Consider the following 6,372-nt stretch of genomic DNA (forward strand, 5'->3'; position numbering starts at 1 on the left):
GGACCCCGATGGATACAGGGGATATCCTTACGGTGAGGACTGAGACCCCAAGCTTTGGTAATGCCTCTGGGACGGCATGGCCGTGTTTGTTTAGTCTGATGGAATACTAGTTTATCTGTGGATTATCTGATATGTTAACTATATAAATCACATATGTTATGTACTGTATGAGTTTTCTTGCTGGGCTTCGGCTCACGGGTGCTCTGTGTTGCAGGTAAGGGCAAAGATTGAGTCAACCAGCCATGAGTACAGAGAGCATGAAGCGATGCGTACATGTTTGGCCTGCCCGACTGCTTTGGTTGGGGGTTTATTTGAGAAATGGCTGTAATAATCTGTGATTTTAATAATTAATCGATTGTAAACTTATTTTATGTTGTAAATAGTTTTCAAACCTTATTTTGGGATCCCAAATGTTAAATACTAGAAGTTTTCAAAGAAACAACACATTTTTAAAGATTACAGCCTTAACTTTTGCTTAGCCACACTTTTGTTTTAAAAACCTCGGTTAGCGAGTTAATTGCACAAAGTTTCTTTTAAAAACTCACTCAGTAACGGCTCTAAGGTAGTAGGGCGTTACACTTATGAAACCAATCATCCTAACCTATCATGCATTCTAATCAAAATCACCATTAACATAACCCAAAGCTTCATGAACAATAAAAAAAAAACTTTAAGAGTGTGAAAAGTTCTTACCAAGATCATGTACAACAACCTAAACCATGAAAATCTGCTCCCAAAGCATCTTAAATGAGCCCCCACACGAGTGTCTAGTGATCCATACCTATATGAAGATATCATTCTTCCCCTTCTTCCTTAGATCTTAAACCCTAGTCTAGTCTAGATAGAAAGTTCCCTTCTTTGATTATGTGTAGAGCAGCCGCCAATTTCAAATTGTGAGTGTATCTCACTTTCTATTTATAATGACTCACTACCACCAAATTACCATCTTACCTTTGATCTAAGTCATTCTAACAATTTCATGAAATTATTTTTAGTAATTCCCCCATAAAGTAATAGTTTCCATAATCCATAATTAAATTATTTCCCATAAGTTATCTTTATTCTATTATGACCCTTCTTTCAACAATTCTAGAAAATAAAGCCCCTAGCACTCACAATGACTTCTTTGATTATGGCATTTGTGGACCGTCCCCGTCCACTGACATCTCGTAGCATACATACTTATGACCATGGAAACTCTTAGCACACCATGCGTGCCAAACAAAACCTAATGCTTGCATGAAAGGGGAAAAATAAGGGGTGAGCTAAAAGCTTAGTAAGGAAGTACAAACAAATGCAAACAACAACAAAAAATACAATATATCTACACTTTCCATCTTATCTTTAAATGAAATATAACACACAATCATTCCATTTCTATATACATATACTTTATCAAAAAAATAATTGCACAATCAACTACTCTATGAGGAAACCAGGAAAACAACCCTGGGAAAATTGATCCCCCTGTGCCCACTAAAGGCCTATGGCACGTCTGTCCTGTGAGTTACATCATACCTTAGTAAATCTTATGTTGTGTTGCATACATAATGCTAACAACGCTATGTTTTGTCGCACACATAACACTAACAACATTGTTTCTCTTTTATACAATCATTCAATAGATCAGACACAATGCTTGTATTAACTTACCACATAAGGTACATGTATTACTTTCAAACATTTAGAACATAAATCATAGAAGTCTAGCTAATTTCCTTACCTTAAGTTCAAGAAATAACAAGTGCGAGACAACTTCATAACGAGCCTAGCTAAATTACTGAATCTCAAATATTTGTTTTCTTGTATCCTAGACATATACGTACTTTGATGAGGCTCACAGTATTGGAGCAGTAGGGAAGTCTGGAAGAGGTGTTTGTGAGGTCTTAGGTGTAGATCCAGCTAATGTAGATGTCATGATGAGAAATTTTACAAAATCATTAGATTGATTATTAGATTTTCTAGTTTTGCATTATAAATGTGATAAGATTGATTATTCATCTTTGTTCCTATTTTTTTTTTTAGATTTGTAACTATCTTTTTGAATGTGTAATTTTTGTTATTATAATCTATAAGTTTTCAGATTTGTATATAAATGTTTCATTTAAATTATAATTTTTAATTTAAATTAATTTTTAAAAATGAACAATATAATTTTTAAGGGCACTCATTGCGTGTCCTAAAAACATTCTTTTAGGGCACGCAACGACAGCCCTAAAACCTTTATTTAAAGGCGCCGAACAAGATCTTTAAAGACGCGCACTCCACATCCTAAAAACATTCTTTTAAGGATAGCAACGCACGTCCTAAAAATATTCTTTTAGGGCTCGTAATGAGTGTCCTAAAAAACTTCACTTTTTAAAGCGCCATAAAAACTTTGCGAGCCCTAAAAAGTCTTTTTTGTAGTAGTGTAGAATAATAATCAAAACACTTGTCTTAATATCATGTAAAGCACATGTGAACGCGTCAAAACATATCCCACGTGTGCATGGGCCATGCGCACATGGCATCTATCTTATAACAAGTTGCACCACTTTCTAGATTCTAGCATAACTCACACATGAAATCATGCTTGGATGCCACACAAAATCATAGAAAACAATGTCATTACACATATCAATCTTAAAGTTCTTCAAGCAAGGGCCTTGGACTTACTCAATTAACATATAATTATGCGTAAAAATGCATTTGCATGTAACATGCATACGTGGGACCATTCTAGAAAACTATGTCAAAGTTTATAATATTATACACCTTATCTTTTGACAACTTTACAATAAAATTCAGCAATCATTATTTACACTTAATTAATTTTTCTAGCATGCTTGCTACCATTTTGACATCTTAAAATCATGCACCAAGACGTAATCCCAAAAATCAAATCCAAATTCACAAAGTAATCATGGCCTAAATCAACAATAGGCAAATGATACCAAACTTAAAGCCAACCATACACATAAACTTGTTTAATATTCATAATTTATTTTAGAAATCATATTACCAAAATTATTAGTCAACTTTTAACATGCTTTCAAATCCAACCACAAAATAAGAAGTAACACTTTTCTAAATTAAAAATAAAATGTAAATTATTTTTAATTCTCTTTCTAGAACACCTAATCACATAAATCATCATGGTATTCACAATTATTCAAAACTTTTTAAAATTCATAGTTATAAAAACAATATCGTTATGGCACAAAATCACCCTTAGATACACATGCTTGCTAATCTCATAAACTTAAAAATAAAATTCAGCATGTTATTCATTTATTTACTTTTACCATTTAAGCATATAATTTCACATAAAATCATAGGTTTTCTTAATGAAATGAAAGAACAAAAATATGTGAAACAAATATTTTTCATCTTTAGCAAATATCATGAAATCATGGCATCAAATTAACACTTGGTTTAGTCATGCTTACTAAAAAAATATACTAACAATAAAATTAAGCAAGTACCATGGAATTATAAAATAACAAACAACACTTTAATAATATACCAACACTACATGGATATGGATAGGTCTAACATGTTTTTCTATATGGCAAGGCAATGAGATAAATACCATGATGAAATTTTAATACACAATACTAAAAAAAGAACCACCTATAGGCTGAAATACATATATAGTGCAATTAATAAAATATATCACAAAACTTATAATGCTTTTTATTCAATGCATCAAGAGAAAATCAATAAACATAAAATAAACAACTAGAAGCCATTTCATACCCCTTGGACAAAACCCTAAGCATAGTAACACACATCAATTTCAACACAATTGCTAGATTTAAGCCCTGGCATGCTTCTAGTATTCAAACTTGCATCTATATAATCATCAATCATAAAATCAAGGCATCAAAATCAATTTAAACCAACAACACAATATCAAGATACCAACACCAAACATAGCTTTCAAAGGAGATTGAATCCTAATGTTTACCGAGATTTTCGGAAACTATATTAATAAAAAGTAAGCGAGATTAATGATTATGGAATTTAGAAGATATAAACAAGGTTTTTACGTGGTTGGGGCGTTAATGAGCCTTAGTCCACGAGACAGTTGTATTAGAGCTTGGAAAGTCTTTTACAGTGGAGTTTCTCTCTATGTTTTAGCAGAATAACTGTATATCTGCCAAAGAGATCCCTTCTCCAGTGCTCTGTCACCTGTATTTATAGGCTCGCAGGAGCACTGGGCTTGGGTCGGGCATGACCCGGGCCCAACAAGGATATAAATACCCTTGGCTTCTCTGTCGGAAGCCCAATACAAACGGATAAAAATACAAAAGACTAAGAATGATCAAAGCCCACTGGGACAACCCAAGACCTATATTTCGCCCGACAAAATGGGGCTTTTGGTCTGGGCATTCCGAGTTACAAGGTAGATTCAGGGGACAAAATCAGTCAGTGTACTGGCAGCGCAGGTCTGAACCAGCGGCGTGCAATCCCGAGGTGGCCTTTTCCGCAGGTGAAAAGTGGGGACAGCCCCCACGCGTCATGGGGCAGCTTCAGGGTCACAGATGCCTTTTCCTGCCAACCTAGGGGACTTGACCCGGGTTCGTTTACCTCTATCCCTCTTCGTTTACCGTAGGCCTGGATCGTTTACCAGGCTCTGGGACCGTTTTGCATACATTTCGACCGTAACCCCAACTAGCTATACGTCTCCTGGATGATCGTCCCGGATCATCTTTCTTGGACACTGTCCGGGTCTGGACCCACACTTGGGCCGTCGTTCCCGGTCATTCCCTTGCCAAGCGGGCCTGGGCTGGGCCCAAATCCAATTTCCCAGACAGTGGGCCTGGACCACCGTCCCAGGCCCAGGCAGGAAATGGGGATAACATTTACCCCCCAAGCCTTCGCTTGGGTCCGTGAGGTGGAGGCTTGCCTTGCTCCCGGATACTCCATGGTTTCCTTCCCAGTTCCTGCTTAGAATCGTGGGTCCGTGACGAGGGGCGGTGACGCTGGGCGCACGCAGAGCCCGGACCATTTACCAATGTCCGGGTCCGTTTACTGAAGTCCCATTTTGTGGTGAGGGATACACGTGTCGCCAAGTGACTGCTACAATGATGGCACTTGACCTCGAAAGGTCACCTAACCACCTCAATGGTCGCTAGGCCTAGGCTAGTGCGTCAGCACAGATTCCGAAGCGTCCCATCCGCATGGGGGTCCTTCATTAATGCTTCTGCGCTAAGGTGGACCGTAGGATGGGGCGACCTTTGAAATTCCCCTCTCCTGGGACGTTGGATTGAAATGGTGAGGATCTAGCTCTCGAGTGCTCATTAATGCCCCTGCACGATCTTGGACCGTCCGATGGGGGAATTTCTATCCGCTGGATCAGAGACTAGGATTTAGGTCTCTATAAATACTCCTCAGACATTCATTTGAAACTTTTACACTCTCGAGCCATTTCAATAACTGAGGATCTGTTTATGTCTGATCTTGCCGACGACATCTTTCATCGCCTGCTCACTCTGCGCCGTCACCTTTTTCCAATAGTCTCAGTGTCTGCACCTCCGCCTGAGCGCACGTCCTGGGCCTGTCCTATCAAAGAGTTGCTGAACTGCCTTCACTAGTTCAAGAACGAGATTCTGCCATCCTTACCGTCGGACAACCACCATCTTCCACGGCCAGCTATTCACAGTAAGCCTCTCTGTCTTTCTTCTTGGTAAATACATGAACGTAGGCTGTCTTGTTGTTCATATGCTTAGGCTGCTAGAACTTGCTTACCCTTAGGAATAGTGCTAGGAAGGCCGCCTGGTCTGGGTTGCTCCTGGTCAGGATGCTTCCTGGACAGACGGTGGAGCCTATTTAGTAGCCCATTTTTCGTTCCCGATCTGGGTCTCGTAGTTTTCTCGTGAACCCAGACCTGATCCGCAGGGGACTCCAAGCAGTCTGTAGGAGGCCCCCTGTACCTTAACCGAATTTCTTGGGTTTTGGTATTGACTGCTTGGTTTCTTTTCTTTGCTCCCAAATCATCAGCCATGATGTCGGGCGTCACCCTTCATTCGAAGGAGGAAGTCAACAGGGCCCCCGTCGGCCTCCTCGGGTCCCGAACCCCTAAAGGCAATAGATGGGAGATGGACACGGTGTCGAATCTGTTCCGGAACTACTGGATGATGTACGTCCTGGAGAAGCGCCTGGGCATAAAGTTCACTCCCGAACTCTTCCACAACCGCCTGGCCAGGATAGAGGAGCGGGCGCATACTTCCGTGGAAGGGTTCGGGGCTTGGAGCGCTGGCAACATCAGTGCGGGTGCCACACTCCCGCTTCACGACTACTTCATGCGGTTCCTAACATACGTGGGAATCACACCCTTCTATCTTCTGCCTCAAGCCTACCGACTGCTTGTGGGATGGCATGTCTTCT

This window comes from Humulus lupulus, chromosome 6 (genome assembly GCF_963169125.1).
Source record: "Humulus lupulus chromosome 6, drHumLupu1.1, whole genome shotgun sequence".
In the NCBI taxonomy this organism is placed as follows: domain Eukaryota; kingdom Viridiplantae; phylum Streptophyta; class Magnoliopsida; order Rosales; family Cannabaceae; genus Humulus; species Humulus lupulus.